Source organism: Triturus cristatus, chromosome 7 (genome assembly GCF_964204655.1).
Source record: "Triturus cristatus chromosome 7, aTriCri1.1, whole genome shotgun sequence".
In the NCBI taxonomy this organism is placed as follows: domain Eukaryota; kingdom Metazoa; phylum Chordata; class Amphibia; order Caudata; family Salamandridae; genus Triturus; species Triturus cristatus.
Window position 1 is genome coordinate 954,036,241 of NC_140590.1, and position 18,686 is coordinate 954,054,926.

Consider the following 18,686-nt stretch of genomic DNA (forward strand, 5'->3'; position numbering starts at 1 on the left):
TGCCCGAAGCTAGCCCGCTACTGGGAGTGTGTACTTAATGACATAGGCCACGCCTTTGAGACCTCGATCCCGAGATTCCCAGTATACACCATTTGGGAACCTCCCTCTGACATACCCACTTCGCTCACCCCACGGGAAGAAATGGCACTGGCATTAGGGGAGGCTCATCAGGTGATTCTAGCCCTCTGGGGCACGGAGAGGATTCCTGATTACACTTTTTGGCTACACAAACTATGGTTCGTGCTGGGTATAGAAAAACTGTCTCTAACTGTTGACCAAAATGGCTACTCCTACACCGATTTGTGGACACTATTCATTCGCATACTCTCATTCAAATGTAATGAATTAACATGCCCAACCTACCTATAATTGCTCTGATTGCTCCCCATAACATCGCCTACAAAGAATTATGCCCCAATCTAAGTGTACCTATTCTTTTGTCCACTTAAACATTCAACAGTGGCCCAACACGTTTCTACTTTAGACCACTTAGCTGTATCTTGTGATGGAAAATGGGGGGGGGGAGTGGTTTTTGGGGGTTTCATTGTGTTTACTATGTTAAATTTACCTCAGTAACGCTGCTGGGCTCAGGGTTGTAGAAGGACAGCTCTGTAAGCTGCAACTCGTATATTTACTGGACACTGCTGGTCCCCTGGGTTGTAGGCAACTAGCTGTGGATGTGCACGGCTTGCTATGGCTTGTATAAATAGTACGGATCCATAAAAAGAAGTTGTCAAAGGTTAAGATGATGGTGGCACGGACTGAGTTTTTCCAACAAGGAGGTCACGTGTTATTATACAAGAGGATAGGTTGACATCCCTTGCCATGATATCTTAAGGTGTTGAAGGTCCTGGTCTCCAAGAGGTTGAGGAAGAGGTCAAGTTTTAAGTAGAGGTAGAGGCTTCGATAATAATGATAACAATGGGACAATGAAGCCTAGAGTGTGTCACAGATGTGTGAAAGGTAGATATTGGAAAAGATATTCTAGCATGAAAATGCAGGTGCAGCAACCTGACAATGAAATGCAGATGGTACCGGTGATGGCTCTGATATCACAAAATGGGACGATGATGTGGTCACCAACTTCAGCCCAAGGCAACTTTACAGCACCACCCTTAGCACCACCCTTACTGCAGCCGTTATATAATAATGCAATACAATTTCTTCAGAATTTACAGGTTCAAAGGAACTTTGCAGAACTGCTTGCAAGAGAATCATTGATTTGTGTTTCCTTCCTACAGCTTGAAGCTACCCAGGCAGGACCACAAGGACATAGGTCCTAGTCAAACACAATGATGGCACCTGAGGGTGGAGGAGTACTGCATGCTTAGTGCAATTCTTGAAGTAGACCAGAGTGGGCCATGTGTGGAAGGTGTCCTTTCTATTTGATACTGGTGCTATCAGTTCTACAGTTGAAGTTCCAAACCTAGAGATACAAGCTGTAGGCATTGCAAAAAATACAAATGGTTCATAAAATATCAGCTTCTGTTCCAGTGAAGATAGGCTCAGTTACAGATAATTATGACTTTATTATTAGTGAAAAGGTCATGTGAACCTACTGAGGTGAAATGTACTTTGTACATTTAATTCTGTAATTTACTTTACACCTGATGGTGTCTACATTCACACAAATTACTCAGATGTTGAATTTTAATTTAAATCATAGGTATAAACAAAATCAATGGAAATTGGAAGAAAGTACAGGATTTAAGGTCATTCAATGATATAGGGGTTCCATGTTACCCAGTTGTCCCAAATCCTTCTGTGATGTTGCTTCAAATTCCAGCAGATGCAGAATGGTTCACAGTAACCGATTCAGTATTAGTTTCTAATACACTTTGTCAGAATAGTAGGTATCTTTTTTGCTTTCAATATAAAAAAGTACTGGGGTAGGAAAGATTGCCTAAAGGCTACACAAAATCACCATCAATCTTTACACTAGTTCTCAAGAAAGATTTAGGGCACCAAGCTTACCCTGCGAGTCATTCCTGGTCCAATTTATTGATGATCTCATGATCACTGCAAAAACAAATCAGGATTGTAAATTGGACACCATTGCATGGTAGAGGCTGAATAAAGTCTGAACAACAAAATTAAAGTACTATTAGACAAAAGTTACTTATTTGGGATATCAGGTTCAGAAAGGAATAAGGAGTCCAAGGAGTGCATCTCTGCAATTCTTATAAAGATGCCACATCATAGAGAGATGTAAGAGTGTTCTTGGGAATGGCGGGGTACTGTCATCAATGGATTCCCAATTGTTCCTAAGCTAAGCCATTGCAGAGACTGACATAGCACCATAACTGATTCAGTGCCCTGGAATAATGAATGCATGAAAGCTTTCCTGAAGCGGAGACACTGATTGTGTACACCACAGCTTTAGCAATGCCAAATGATGAAAGAAGAGTTATTTTTGTATTGTCACAAAAGATATGGGTGCCCTCTTTCTGTTCTCACACAACAGCACAGCAGTGGCAAAATGCCTATTGCATATTTTTCCTGAACCCTGGATCCAGTTGCTGTTGCTCTTCCTGGATATTTGAAATCTGATGCAGGAACTGCTACAGTCGTCACCAAAAGTGATTCAGTGGTTTTGGGACATAGATTAATTGTATTTGTGCCACACATTCAGTGGAGACACTTTCAACCCCAAGCAGGACCCAACACCAAACTAATGCAAGATGAAATAAACAAGAAAAACTACTTCTCCATTTCCAAATGTGTAAATCAGAATATGTGGTACTTTAAATTCTGCTACTAGTTTGCCACTCTCAGAAGTATAAAATGAAAATCATACGGACAATGATGGTGAAGAACATGATTGTTTGGAAGTAACAGAATTATGCAAAACATCAAGGCCTGACATACAAGATGTGCCAATTAATTTGACTGATTTGGTCTTATTTGCTCATGTCTCTTGTTTAAAAGACAATGAAGGGAACTTGATGGCTCTTGTTTAAAAGACATTGAATGAAATTGTTGTGCAGCATATGCTGTCTGTACATTAAAGTACATTGCTGAAGCATCGTGTCTGTGTAATGTCTTTAACTGCACAGGTTGCCAAGTTGGTTGCCCTTACTAGTCTGTTGTATTACTTGTGCACAAAGTGTTACAATTTACAGTGGTTGTCAGTACTCCTCTGGAATTCTGCATAATTGCGGCCAACTGTAGTGTTTTCAAAATAAATATTTTTATTAATATAATACATCACAACAAACTGATGCATATAAGAATATAAAGAACAAAAGATGCGGGCATGCTTAACCAAGAGACAAATCAGCAGTAATCAGTTAGCATAAAGGAGGTACAGTTAGTGGGAATAACTGAATTACCATGCTCAGAAAATAAAGTGCATCTCCCTACAAAATGGCTAGAAGGCCACAAGAGTGCAGCGTACACAACATAGGAGTAAACAAGCCGTACCTCCCCCTCTCATTTTATCCATCATGCACAGATCCTGAGAGACCCTGTCCACAATGGTGGGAATAAGTAGAGTTGCCAATTGTAGAGTTATGCATGATTGTGGCCAATTGTAGTCACAGCATGGTTTCAGGTCCTCTGCAGGAACACCACCTCAAACTGCACCAATAATTATTGATTTACTGTATTTTTTTAGATTACCATCTAAAATTGCAGTTGCAAAAATGTTCAGCACATGGATGTGAATAATTATGTCCCTAAAGGAAATAATTACACAGATGCAGTTTGGACGTAATTATTCAGAAGTGGGCACTGCATTGCCAATGCATTTATAATCACCTGGCACCTATTCTTACTTGTGTGTCAATATAAACATCGGATGAGTTGGGGGGGAAGTACAAGAGTCTATGTCAGGACCGGAGGCTCCGATTATGCTTCTCTATTTCTTTACAGAAATACTCAGCAGCCAATAGAAACTTAGTAACAAAACTACAGTACCCATGAGCACTGTATGGGTCACATGCACAACCACAGAGTCTCTGCCTATAAAAGGTCCATCCATCGCAACAGTGTCCTCTTTCTTTGCTGCTCCGCAGCCAGTTAAGTGCTCTTACCTTGTCTACTACTTAATTGTTATTAAGGCTTGCTCTTGCTGTATATTCTCGTAGCGTTGCTATAGTGACTGTATTTACAATAGTCTTGTGCTTCTACTCTTGACTTTGTTTGCGGCTGTGTTTGCGCGTAGTTGTGGCTTACTGCTGATATTTGCTGATGTGCCCGAATATTGCTGCCCGGCGCTGCGCGCTGCTTGGTGTTCGCATCAGAAGTCCTGACTCTGTCTGGCGGGCAGCGCACCTCATTTGAGCGCCCTCAGATGATTGGGTTGCCGCGCAGTGGAGCGGGAGGTGGCGGGGAGCGAGGACGCGCATCTCTATTGATGCGCAGTCCTCTCTTTATTTTCAGCGAGCGGCTGGTTCTGCGCATGCACAGCGGCCATCTTTGCCCTGAATTCATTGCTGGGGCTTAAGTGAATGCCGGAGCAGCGTTTTCAATGCTCCTGACCCCAATTTTCGCAGCGTTTTTGGCAAAAAACAGCTTGTTGTGCTCCCCAGTCGCCCTGCACTAATAGCACAGTGTTGGGGCTGTATAATATTACATAGGCTCTGCCTAGAGTGGCTTTTGGGCAAGCTTTCCTCCCTCCACATCTTATACTTATTGACTTACATCCTTTTAGGATTGCACTGAGCTTGCCTGGGGTTCTTTGCCACTCCCCCTGAATTCTATAATTATAATTATATACCTGTGCCACGTGGGTTTTCCCCGAGCATTTCACAGACAGTCCTCTGGGGTCTTCGAAGCTACACTTCAAGTGTGTTAATATGGCCAAGTACTATTATGAAGAGGACTATTACTACGAAGAGGAACCCTCTGGGTCTATGGAGCAGGACCTCGTAGAGGCCCTGGACGCAGGGGTCCAGCATTCTGATAACAAGGCTTTGGTGGAAGCCATAGAACCCCTCTAACGTCATCTGTGTACATACGCCAAGCAACAAGGCTGGCTCCCCACCTCTAGCAATCGCCCTAGGTCTGGGAGAATGGGGGTTAAGAACCTGCACGCTGCAGATTTCGCCAGACTTGCAAAGTCTATGGAGGAACAGGAGTACTCTGCCCCCTCCAGTATGGCGACTATTACGGAAATCACCCAGGAGGATGACCAGGATACCTCCTCCGACCCCTCCACCGATCAAGAGGAAGCTCTTAGACCGGCCAAAAAAGCAAGGAAGGAGAGGCACACGACCGAGTCTTCGGCCCCCAAGGTACTTAATTTAGAACCCACCAAAATTGTTCACCCCAATTCTTCTGCCTGGCTACCTCCCCAAGAAGTGGCTGATTATGTCCAGTCTCATCTGCGCCAATCCTTTGACAAGGATGTACGGGCGCGTCTTCGGTCGGAATGCCCAAGACCCGATTTAGCAGGCAAAGTGGCTGAGACTCCCGAGGTTGATCTCTCCATGCTTAGCTATCTCAAGAAGTATTCGAAGGATCCCAAGAAGGGTCTTGATAGATCTTGGCGGTCATGTCAGGATAAATTGTTGGATACGACCGGCCCTCTGACTAAGATCCTTGAGTTAGGCTTTAGGGCCAAGGAGTCTGGACTGGGGATTGATCCGGAGGAGCTCATCGGTTGGGCCCAGAGGGCTGTATACCAGCTCGGCAATGCCAACTGTGCATTATCTTCAGAACGTCGTCGCTCAATTTTGTTAAAGTTAGACCCAAAATTGGCAGAACTCTCACCGTCTGAATCGGGCCCACTGGCCCAGGGCTTGCTCTTTGGACAGCAATTCCTCAAGGAATTGACGAAGTTCGTTGCCACGTTCAGTGGACTGGACAAAGCCCAAGGGTCCCTCAGACAGGCGGTCAGCCCGGTTTTCGGCAGGGCCGGCCGATTTCAGGGGCGCTCGTTTGGCCGGGGTTATAATCAAGGCGCCCCGCGCGGCCAGCAACGAGGAGGTTATTAGGACTCCAACTCGAATAACAACTCCTCCTTCTATCCAACACGACGCTCCAGGAATAGATTCCGCAAAGGCAGATTTGGGGCAATTCAGGCAGACAACAAGATTCCGGATCTACAGGTGAGACTAATTCCCTGTTCCGAGGTAATCTTGGGGGGCAGAGTGATGTTTTTATTAGACAACTGGCGCACGATCTCTCAAGATGCATGGGTCTTGGAAACCGTGCAGGGGTACAAGTTAGAACTGTACGACCATCCTTCCAAAGACAGGCATCCTCTACAGATGTATTTTTCCCAAAGCCATCAGACCTTTATCTCTGCAGAAATAGACTCCCTATGTCATGGTTTTGGGTTGCGGCTCTAGGGCTTGCGGCTCTAGGGGCTTTAACACCTGCTCACAAACGTCACTAACACTGTGTGGGAAAATGCATAGCGCCAAACCTTTGGCTCGCTTTTGGTGGCAATGTTTTCACTCACATTAATGGTGCACGAAAAGCATGTCTTAACAGAGTATCTTGCCTTGCTTCACTAACCAGTATCAGTGCAGTTTTGTGCATGTTTATCTTGAATATGTTAATGTGCACGTTATCTTGATTATTTCATTGCACGCGTAAAGTATGGTATGTTTAATATTATATGCGCATGGCCTTAGCTTTGCATCTTATGTTTCGCCTATGTAATTGCAGCGCTTCTTTCAGGACCAGGAACGTGTATGATTGAGACCGCTATGAGTGATACAAACCGCTTTGTTTCTGCGTGCTTTTGTGTGTGCAGAATGCTTCATTTTTGACGATTCCATCATTGAAGAATCTGGTGTTTACTTTCAAACGCGTGTGTACGTTCTTACGTTCCACACGCACGCGTCCATTATTATGGGGTGTGACAGTACTATAAAAGGGTACCACACCCAAGACAACATGCTTACTATTTTTTGGCTGATCCAAGAAGAACAGCTGATTCCAGTTATCGCGGACATCGTGTTAAAAGCAGAACTTTTCCAGGCAGCAGTGGCAAAAAGAAAACTAGTCTTCTCAGGCAAGCAGTTCTGAAACGATGCAGTCGTCTGAGTCTGGGTAAGGTGAATTTACATTTCTAGTTTGGAAAGATGCTTTATTGGCTTGGGACTTTCACGAACAATATTCAAAGAACTATTTCTAAGAGATCGTGTTTCAAGACATTATTTGATCTTTGTGTCAAGCTGCATTTTAATTTGTTTATTCTCTGGAAAGGATACAAAACATCATTATCGGACATAGTGTTCTCTACAAGAGAAAGTGTATAAAGTTTCTTGGCAGGACCAGCACCATTAATCACAAGAGAGTTAACAAGACTTGGAAAGGACAGTAATGGTATGTCAATGAATCATCAACCATAAATCATAAGAGCTGTATGGTGGAACTTATAGGAGTATTTGAGCTAATGGTGATTAATCATTACGTATTCTCTTTTAGCATCTCTCCTTGCACATGACTGATCCTACAGCAAGGATAGAAAGGTGATTATTCCCTACTAAGCAATTATCAGAGAAATCTAACATACTATAACAAGCTGCTATTTATTGGTTAACGCCTTTTATGCTTCTTTTGCAGATCTCCTTCCCTGCTGTTCCTTTCCTAATACCCTTTCCCCCACCTGGCCACTCTAATACTCTGTGTCATAACGACAAAACAGAGTTGGAGCCGTCTGGAGGTGGATCTTTCTGACATCGAGCAAGTTCTGAGGAATCTGCGTCCTGACACCCTACTTCAGAAAGGGGCCATAGTGGTTTTGACTCTCCACCCTCGCGGTTTTTGCAGCAGCATCTTCCTAGTGGAGAAGAAAGGAGGTGGGTCCAGGCTAGTCTTAAACTTAAAAGATTTCAATGCCTGGATAATCTACCGTCACTTCAAGATGGAGGGCATCCATCTTCTTCGCAATCTCCTCCGAGAGGGGGACTGGATGGTCCGTCTGGACCTGAAGGATGTGTATTTATCCACTCCTATCTTTGCCCCTCATTGACGGTTCCTGCAGTTTCTCTGGCAGGGGATCTGTTACGAGTACAGGGTTCTCCCATTCGGCATCTCGTCAGCACCGTGGTGCTTCACGAAACTCCTCCGTCCGGTAGTAGAATCTCTGAGGGTGCGGGGAGTTTGTCTGATCGTCTACCTGGACTACATCATAATGGCAAACTGTTCCGAACTAGTCATCTTACACCACGAATGGACAATCAATCTCTAACAGAGTCTCAGGGTTATTGTGAATTAACAGAAGTCAATGTTGATCCCGTCTCAATCGATCGAGTTTCTGGGTTTCCTTGTCAATTCCCTGACTTGTCAGCTCCTTTTACCGATGCAAAAGATCAGGTCCATCAAGAGGGAATTGAGGTCGACACTTCACAAGCAAATGGTATCTTTGAGATCCGTGGCCCAGATAGTGGGCTTACTAGCTTCCGCGATTCAGGCGAACTTCCCGGGTCCCCTTCACTACCAGGCCCTTCAACGGCTGAAAATACGACATCTTCAAAAAGGCCTTAGCTACTCGGAAATGATTCCCCTCTCAGAGGAGGCGAGGCTCGAGATGTTATGGTGGTTACACCACATGGAGCCTTGGAACGGCTGAGCCCTCTTCGGATCGACCCCGGATATAGTGATCGAATCCGATGCCAGCCGGTGGGGTTGGGGAGCCCGTTGCGGTCAGTTATCCACGGGTGGCCGTTGGTCACCGGAAGAACTTACATTACAAATCAACTGCCTGGAACTCTTGGCTGGTTCATTTGCGATCCGCTGTTTGTCTCCACACAAAACAGAGTGTTGTATCCTCCTTCGGATGGACAACAATTTGGCGGTACGGTACGTGAACAAATTGGGTGGCACGAAGTCCCGAATGCTGGCAGAGATTGCCAAGGACTTCTGCCATTTTTGCCTCCAGAACAGAATTTCAGTGGTGGGGGAGTATCTCCCGGGCTACAGCAACGAGGTGGCAGACAGGCACTACTGTCACTTGTGCGACTCCAGCGACTGGATGCTACTCCCCCAGGTGTTCCAGAACTTGAACGACCTTTGGGGTCCCTGTCACATAGACCTGTTTGCATCCCGTCTCAACAGGCAAGTCCCCAGTTTTTACAGCTGGCATCCGGACCCGGAGGCTCTGGCCACAGATGCGTTCCTTCAGGAGTGGCCAACATCCCTGTGTTATGCCTTCCCTCCGTTCATGATGATCCCCAGGGTTCTGGCACGAGCCAGACATCATCGAGTGGAACTGATCCTAATCACTCCACTCTGGAGGGCACAGGCACGGTTCCCGGTGGTCCTGGAAATGCTCTGTGCGGTCCCAATCCTTCTTCCACGCTTACGGAACCTATTGCTGGACCCTCTACAGACCCCTCATCCGTTAGTAGAGTCAGGCCAACTTTCTCTGGTAGCTTGACGGGTTTCAGGGACAGATGGAAAGTCCCAGGCCTTTCAAAGGAAGCTGACAAATTAATTAACGAGGCCTGGTTGGCCAACACTCACAAACGGTATGCTTTCTCTTGGAGACGAAGGTGTGATTGGTACTCTCAACGGGATGTGGATCCCGCTGCAGCACATGTCTCTCTAGCCGCTAATTTTCTGGCTTCAATGGTGTCCTCTGGCTTAGCCTACAGGACAGTGAACAACTTCCGATCGGCCATCTCCAAAGGACATGTACCCGTGGATGGCAAACCATTTGGTGAGCATCCGTTGGTGTGTAAACTGCTCAGAGGCGTTTGGATGGTTAAACCCCATGCCCAAGGTACTCGCAGTTATGCAACGTGTCTGTTGTCCTGAAATTTCTGAAAACCAAGCCCTCTAATAAATATCTTTCTCGAAAACCGTTATCTGCTAAGTTGACTATGTTACTTTGTCTGGTCTCTTGCAAGTGGGTTTCAGATGTTAGAGCCCTAGACCGAGCGGGCGTAGATTTTCCCCACAAGGGGTGTCATTCAATATCTCACGGAGGACTAAATGTAATACCTCCTCAGTTTCTTATCCAGCTTTTCCTAATAATCCAAAGTTGTGCGTTGTACAATGTGTCAAGGATTATAAAGTATGTACTGCCGAATTCCGCACAGATATGCAGGGTCAATTATTGATTGCTCTTTAGAAACCCTTTCGCCCGTGAGTCCAGCCACCTTGTCACGATGGATGCGTTGGCTCATGAGCAAAGCGGGTATTGATGTTTCAAAATTTGGGGCCCATTCAGCTCGAGGAGCGATGGCGTCCAAGGCCTTTTCAGCTGGTGTCAGTTTGTCAGACATTATGAGTGTGGCCTACTGGTCCACAGAGAGTACATTTAAAGCTTTTTATTATAAACCAATTGTGGATGTTGCTTCTGTAGTGGTGGCTAAGCTTTGAACAAGCATAATCGGAGCCTCCGATCCTGACATAGAATTAAAAATTTGCTAACATTTGTGACAAGAATTTTCAATTCTATTAAGGACACGGAGGCGAGGATTATCCCTCCCAGAATGTTGCTTGTCATGTTTTAAACATGCTGTGTTGACATATTATGTACTGTATTGCATTCATATTCTCTTTTCCCGGCCCCTCTGGTGTTGATATATATATTTAAACAGTTCTGGAATGGTGTTACGGGTTTTTTCTCTTTTTTCCTATCAGGAGCGGAATCCAAATAGAGCTTGAGATTCTCCGGTGAAGACTGTTCTTCGTGACTATATGGTCTTGTTGATGTGCTTCGTGCCGTGTCCCTGTTTGAAGTTAGGTCCCGTTGGGCCTCAGAGGGTCGAGTAAGAGGAGTTCTTGCTGTGATGTGTTCATTGAAGAAAATTGTTCAGAGACTTACCTGATTTTAGTTTACGAAAGAAAGAGGACACTGTTGCGTTGGATGAACCTTTTATAGGCAGGGACTCTATGGTTGTGCATGTGATCCATACAGTGCTCATGGCTACTGTAGTTTTGTTACTAAGTTTCTATTGGCTGCTGAGTATTTCAGTAAAGAAATAGAGAAGCATAATCCTCGCCTCCGTGTCCTTAACCCCTTCGATGCGTGTGACGGAGCGGTTCCGTCATGCACGTCGGTCGCGCTGTGCGCATGACGGAACCGCCCCGTCACGGCCCCGCCCGCGCAACGAACCTCCAGCACGGCGCGGTAATCCGCGCCGCGCTGAAGGGGTTAATAGAATTGAAAATTATTGTCACGAATGTTAGCAAATTTTTAATTCACTGTCAGTCAAATAAAAGAAATAATGCAAAAAGTGAGATGCAAACAAAGTCAGGATGTAAATCAGGTTGGAAAAGTTATTATGAAAGCTTTATTCTGCCAATTTCACTCTTAGCACAAACGGTGAAGCTATTTTATGATCCTAAACATGTGGGAGGAAATGGTATGATCAATACATTCAATTGCTACTGGTTTAACCCTGACTTTTGGTATCATTCAGAAAGCCATTAACAGAGGTGTATAGTATATGAAAAAATGATGTTGGAATTGTTTTATGTAGTATTGAGTCTTCTGGAAAAGGCACGAGGTCCTTTTACTAGGTAACAGGTTGATTTTGTGGCAATGGCTTCATGTAATACTGTAAAGTACATCCTAGTGGTGAGTTAAGACGTACCCGATAAAATGTGATGCATTGACAGTTGCAAAACTGTTGCTCAGGGAGTTGATCCTTAGATATGAAATGCCATTAACAATTACTGAGGTAGACACTTGAAGAATGATATCATGAAGGTAATCTATGATTCATTGCACATTGATCAGAAATTTCACAGCAGTTATGACACACGGTCATCAGGGGTAGTCGAGAGATTGAATAGAGTCTTGAAAAACAAAATGGCAAATGTGTGTGCTTCTACTTCTTTGAAATGGGCAGATGCACTCCCTATGATGTAGCAGAGTATAAGATGTATTCCAAATACAAGAATTGTATTCTTCTTGTATGAACTTTCACTGTCATAATCCCAGTATTAATGATGATTTGATCTTGCAATATTGCAAGCATTTGGCTAATACAGTGCATTCTATCTCTCACCAGGTGAAGCTTGCACCCCCTTTGCCCCATCAGTTGCATGTCACAATCTACAATCAGGAGAATGGATATTGATCCAGAAGCATGTAAGAACAAATTATCTTCAGAAAAGGTGGAGCAGATCTCATCAGATCATACTGGTGACGAACATTGCTGTATTCGTACATCACACACTTGGAGAGTGTGGATACCACAAAGACAATGCATTAAGTTGTTGATTCAGACAGCCAGACTAAAAATGTTGATTAAAAGGGAGGAGTGACAGAAGAGGCAAGTACAAACAAAAAGCAAGCAAATAAAATAGATGTTTGACTGGAAATTCAGTTGCACAAAATCAAACTCAGGAAAAACAAGTTCTAACTGAAGATGAGGGTCTGCAAACAACAGTTGCACTTGGTGGTAAAAAAGTAGAAGAAAAAAGAAAAAGTGCTGCTGGAGAGCCTCAAGTAAACGCTAAAGAAATCTCAGAGGAAAATCCAATACATAAATCAACAAGACCGAGAAAGCCAAATAAGAAATACACAGTTCCTGACCGGGCATACGTTGAAGAACTGAACAAGAAGAGAGCATTAACTTGAAAGGGTTTTGAGTTTTAAGATCCAAAAGAGCCACTATAAAGTGAAAAAAGAGACAGAGAAATCCTCAGATGCTGAATAGGTTTTCCTGGAAAAGTGGACTGATGACTGTTGAAATCTTTTCATTCCTGAAACTGATTTTTTGGAAGATTATGTTTTAGAAATGTTTTGAAAGACTTGTCCACAAAAGGAGAGAAGATTAGCATGACCTTCATTAGGTTTAGGTTTTAGATGGTGTTATTGGACTTTTAGTAGGGTATCTTAAAACACTACTGATGAGAATAGTAATAAACATGAAGAATTCGATGTTAGAAATAATAATGATTATGTAGAAAATACTTACATAGTACTGTTAAAGAGTTATAGAGAAATCATGAATGTTACTTATTGCTATATTTGTACACATACTCCTACCTCTGTTTCTGAAGGAGGTGTGACTTACATACAACTACCTGTGTCATCTGCTATTTTCGGTTTAGTATCTTACTCAGTGATAACACAGCAGGATGTTTTTAGACGAAGTTTATAAAGATCATGATGTTTCAATAGGTGAGTTATTTAGTGTTACAAATCTTGGAGGAATTACGTTTATATCTAATGTCAGCTCCTATCAAGTTTCGCAGTGCAAATCTAAAATTTAAAAATGTGAAAAATGTGAAAAATATTTATTTGCACACTTACTATAGTAGAGGGGTATTTTATTCGAGAATATAATCATCAAAGCCAGAATGTTAAACTTGTAGTTCTGAAGTGTTAAGATGTCACTATAAAGAAGAAGCTGTGATTAAGATGTCACAAATACATCCTCATCGTAGACTTTGTGAAGAAAGGAAGGGACACGTGAATATGTCTTGTCGAAGAAAATGGTAAAGTCAAGGAGAAAGTAGTAAATGCACAAATACTCATGATATAGCTTTAACGTTTAGGTGCCAGGCCTATTTTTGGAGGTGTTTATCACACATGTAATAAAACAGCTTATTTTACACTCTCCATAGGTTTGACAGATGCTTGTTATTTAGTATCAGTGTTTCTTACAATATATCATTGAATAGTAGAGTGAAGTGTGATAGTTCAGGGCAGTAGCAGAAACTGGAATCCAGGATCAGATTAGTTCATGGTTAGGAGGATGGGGTAAAATGGTATTAGAAGTAGTTGCTATGTAATTTGGTATCATATTATTAGGTGCATTACGTATTTATCGAATACTTGAAATTTGTGATGATTCTTTTAGCATATGTCTATACATTAAGTTCCATGGGAAGAAGAACACAAGAATAGTTAGCAAAGAAGAAATTAAACTGGCTAGAAGAAAGGCTGAAGAGTATGATGAATTGAAAAGATTAACTATGAAATAATCTAAAGGGTCCAATATGATGACAACAATATTGTACAGTTGTGGAGATTTTCAATTATAAGAGAGAGGAATTGAGAAAGCTAATTAACATGTGCTTAACATCACTTTTCAGTTGATAACTGTAGACCTTGAAAATGTGGACATATAAATGCGCACGAGTTTCTTTCACTATAAAATAGAAAATAACTTACTTTTTTTTTTAAATTTCCAAATGGTGGTCTTCATCTGTGAATCTTTTCCTTAGCTGACAAAACATACCTTTTCAAGGAGGCTGAAACTCTGCACCCTGTTGGAAGAAGTGAATGTTTTCATTGCCTATTGGTATGTAGGTTGTTTCTCCATGATATGTGAAGAATGAACTTGTGCAGGAAGAATTATGTGATGACTTACAAGAGACTAATTCATGCAATGTATTTTAATATCGTTATTTTACTTCTGGTGTAAAGTTTTACATACCTGCAGGACCACCAAAAACTTTGCAACTCCAGCTAACAGTGTTCCACAGTACAGCACTAATAGGTATAGAGTGCTTGTTGATGAATAAACATGTTTGCAATACAGGAGTGAGTAAAATGGGGATCTGGGTCCGGAAGAAAGCCTAGGACTCTTAGTAGGGCTGTTACACAAGCTGACACATGTCAACCTATTCAGATGTAGGGATAATAGGCAGTCCCATGCATCACCACAATGTTTATTCATTCCTTAGGTCCACCCGCATTATATGGAAGTCCTTGGGTTAGGGCACAGGGATGTTTAGATTTTCTAGTTCCTGATTCCACATATACCTACCATCTGAAAAGAACTCCTCGCTACAACGAGGAGCCCATTCACCACTAAGATTTTCTCTGGTGAATGAGGCGTGGCAAATGATGAAGCATGACACCCAGGGGGTGTATGAGGTCATGCCTTTCAATTTAATTTAAAATGTATCATCCATGTGTGTCAGGGCATCCCCTGACTGTGTAACATGGGGCTTCCATCATCATGTCAAAGTCTTTGCCACAAACGCTTTCCCCTAATTTTGAAAAAATCCCATGCTGGCCAGTTTTCACCTATGTTCCTTTAGGCAAGCAGAAGTATAAAGCGTATAAACAGTGTGAGTTCCAGTTCTTTCAGTAATCCCAGCAGAGCCATTTTTAGGATCATAGTGAGCCTCCAATCACCCATCTCCACGATGATCCCATCCCAACTATACCAGATGTTTGTATCCGAATACAATTAAACAGTGGGGTGCTGTAAGTCACCTTGTTCCATTAGGCAATGCAGACATATGAGTGTCCCATGCTTTTAGATTTTCCACAATTGTACCCTTATGTAGCAAGTTCTGTATAGATAGTTAAATTAGCTCCATTAGAGTCAGGAATATAGTACCAACTCTGAGAGTGCCAGTAAGGCCTCCGTCAGGTCATCTTCTGACCACTAGATTTTTGTACATTTGGGAAACCATTTAAGAATTGGGATTTCTTGTTGTGAGTTTGAACTGGAGGGGGGTTAAACACAGGAAGTGTGCCCACTTCCTTGATTTAAGTGGTAAGGCAGATGTATTACACAGAGTTCTGCACCCCTCAAATACATTGCTTCAAAGCAGCTCAATTTTAGGTGGGAAATGCACTAATGTACACTGATTACCTGGTGAACGACTATTCCTAGATTTAAGGCATCACATTTTTAAACCAATTTTTACCAAATATGGAATTTAATCTTGCTTGCAAGCACAGTTTTGTCCTATTTATTATTCGTTTATTTAGATGTGACCTGCGTATTAGTAAGATTTATAAAATTGGCTTAAGTTATAAGATTGTTTTGTTTGATGGAATTGTTTTTATGTACACAATGTTATAGGCGAATGCAAAACAATGAAATGTAGATTACATTCAAAATCATGTTATTATGTTTTATGGGCCACGGATAAATAAACAAATTCTGACTGATTGATTGATTGATAGGATAATTGAATTACGTCCAAGGTGGAATGGTGTATAAGTGGCGCTCCAATTTTTTTAATCGATTTTATTTTGCATTTTTGGTGGGAAAAGCAGAACTCTTAAAACCAGGCGTTATGAGAAAATCAGTTCAACATATCATCCCATCCCGGTCATGCACATGAAAAGTAAGTTGAGACAGATCCCTCCTGAGGGCCGGATGAAGACATAATGTGGATGTCAGAGGTGCATAAACTTTGGACATCGTCATGTGAAGCCCTTCTGTTCGCTGTTGGTGCCTGATGTGAGTAGTAAAGGGTTTACCCCAACTATTTGCACCACCTTTTTTTGACTCTCTCCAATGCCCTACCAACAATATGGAAAACAGTTTGTGTAACGTGGGGGAGATAATCTTAAAACATCTGAAACAGTGGTGTAACACAGGCCCCCACAGCCCTCGCGGTATGGGGGGCCTCCCAGCTTCAGGGGGCCCCCGCAGCATAGTACCCTGGCCGGAGAGCTCCTGATCGAGTCCGTAGAGGGCCCTTCCACGTATATTGCAGGAGGGCCCCCTCAAGTTGCTTTACGCCACTGAGACGGGGGAGAGGGAGACAGCAATATCCAAGACTTCGGCAAATATGAACTTGTAACATTTCTCCATCAAGACGCCGTCCAACCAGAGAAATAAGCAAATCTAGGCAATATGTCTGCAGAAAAATTCTTCAGGAAACCCGCATGGATAATTTTGTAGCTAGTAACACCATTTGGGGACTGCCATCATTTTGAAGAGGGCAACCCTGCAGATAGTGAAGATTGAGAGATTCTACCAGGCTGTCAGGTCATGCCAGAGTAAGCCCTAAATTGGAATCGTATTATGAGTCCAAAACACCACAACACATCCTGCAAAACAAAGATGCCTCAATATAGGAAACGCGCCAGCTCTACCCTGAGCTACAGAACTCAATTGAGAGCATGGGGCTTGCCTTGAACAGGAAGCAACACTTACTTAGGCCAGTTTAGAAGGGGAGGACAGACACAAAGAGAGCCATGACTCATCTGCCCGCAAGGCCAGCTCCTAGCAGCCCAGTGCCTTGCCACCACTCATCAATTTCCACTCTTTGTGGGGTCAGTTGGTGCTCTGAGGAGTCTGCAAATCTGTATTGGCACTAACAAAAACTAATACCTCCTTGGAGGGAAGCCCACTGTCACACCAAGTCCTACCCCCTCACCACAAGCCCCCCTCGCCACACTCCCCCCTTGCCACATCCCAACCAGGATCCTGGCCATTTCCCATTCCCGTGTTTGTGCTGTAGGGCATAGAATAACTCTCAAGACAGGGCTGGTCCACTACTGCCCCCAAAACTCCTAGCCCTCACATCTTGCAGTTTACACAGTCTAGAAAGTGCACCTACCACTGCACCTGACTGCAGCAGGGTCATCCATCAGGCCTACCACTTAGGGAGTAAGGTGGTGCTGTGAGCAGTCTGCAAATCTGTAGCAGGATCAGCAGGCCGCCTCATTACCAGTGTATTGTCGACTAACACTGACACATGTCCAAATATGTACGCAGGGCTGGTGGGAGAAAAGTAAAACAAAGACATTTTTTTGTCACAACAGATTTTATTCATTTTTCTAGGTACAAAATGGGCAATGCCCGAAAATTATATTACAATTAACAAGCAATGTTTTTATATTCCACAACAAGTTGGCTTGTGAAACATCAGGCCAATCAACTAATAAGTCACACCGAACTTCACTGGTTACTCCTGGCCGCGTGCAGTGAAATGTATGTTGATCTATATTCCTGGTTGTCTGTTTATGGCATATTAATGTGTCGCACCTGTTGCTAGGGGCTTTATGGAGAGTCAGGGTGTGGCAGAGGGGGTAAATCAATACCTCGATATGTCGCCCAGCCAGACCAGATCTTTCAGTGGGCAACCCCGAGCCCGGAAGACTACAATCTCGGCGCTCATACATTTATACATGGCTTTTTTTCATCAGCCAAACTCGGCGGATTGGTTGCTTTCCACTTCTGGGCTGTGTCTCTTTTGGCCAATGTTAGGCCCAGAAACAACAGCTGTTATTTGCAGCGGTTTCCGCCTATCTCGACGGTGCTGTGAAGCAATAGCAACCTGGGATCATTTGGAATGGTCCAAGTCAGGACACGCCCAAGACAGTATGCAACTCTCCGCCAAAACGGTTGTATTGCCTGGCAACTCCAAATAGTATGCAAGAATGTCCCCTCGGCCTCCGCGCAGCGGAGGCATTGGAGGGACTGGATAACACCCATTCTCCACAGACGGGAATGGGTATAATATGCGCAATGTGAATATTTAAATTGAATGAGGCAATATCGCGAAGAAACTGCTGCGTTTTCGGCACTAGCCAAGGCCTCTGTCCAGTCATCATCAGTCATGGTTGGTATATCAATTTCAGAGGCGACTCTAGTCTTGTGTAATGTGTTACGTGTTTGAGTGGTCATGGTCTGATAAATTCGTCTGATCTTATGCGCTCCTAGGTCTCCCATTAATAGCCGGTCTTCTAGGGGGTGAAACTCAGGCAATTCCTCTAGTTGGCTGATTTGGGGGTTTAGGGCGTGTCTCAGTCGTAAATATCTGTAAAACTGTGATTTATGTCGTTGAAACTCCGTTTGTTTGCCGAAAGGATTTAAGGGTACAGCCTTGCATGATGTCACCTAATGTATATATTTCAAGGAGGTCCCATTTGTGAAAGCCCGCCAATGCGGAGACCGAGTGAGTGTATATATGTGCCCTGCCACAATGGGGTCGTTTGTGTCAACCGTCTCATCCAACAGAAGAGTGGAGCCAAGAAAAATAGGCAAAGAGAGTCACTCTATAGTGTTAAAAGAACCCCAACTCACCAACCTAGTTGGTGACATGCTTCCTCATTGGGTTCC

General features: G+C 43.4%; 1 protein-coding gene across 3 annotated transcripts in view; it reads right to left on the minus strand.

Annotated features, from left to right (window-relative positions):
- Positions 1-4,361, minus strand: part of SAR1B (secretion associated Ras related GTPase 1B) — a 368,801-nt gene extending 364,440 nt beyond the window's left edge. The window contains exons 1-2 of one of the 3 annotated variants that reach the window (XM_085617978.1): positions 4,035-4,361; positions 1,975-2,019 (exon numbers count right to left, since the gene is read on the minus strand). The gene's annotated coding sequence lies outside the window, so the exon portion shown is untranslated. The remainder of the gene's footprint in view (positions 1-1,974; positions 2,020-4,034) is intronic. The other 2 variants (XM_085617982.1, XM_085617979.1) reach the window with 2 other exon arrangements.
- Between the last annotated feature and the right edge of the window lie 14,325 nt (positions 4,362-18,686).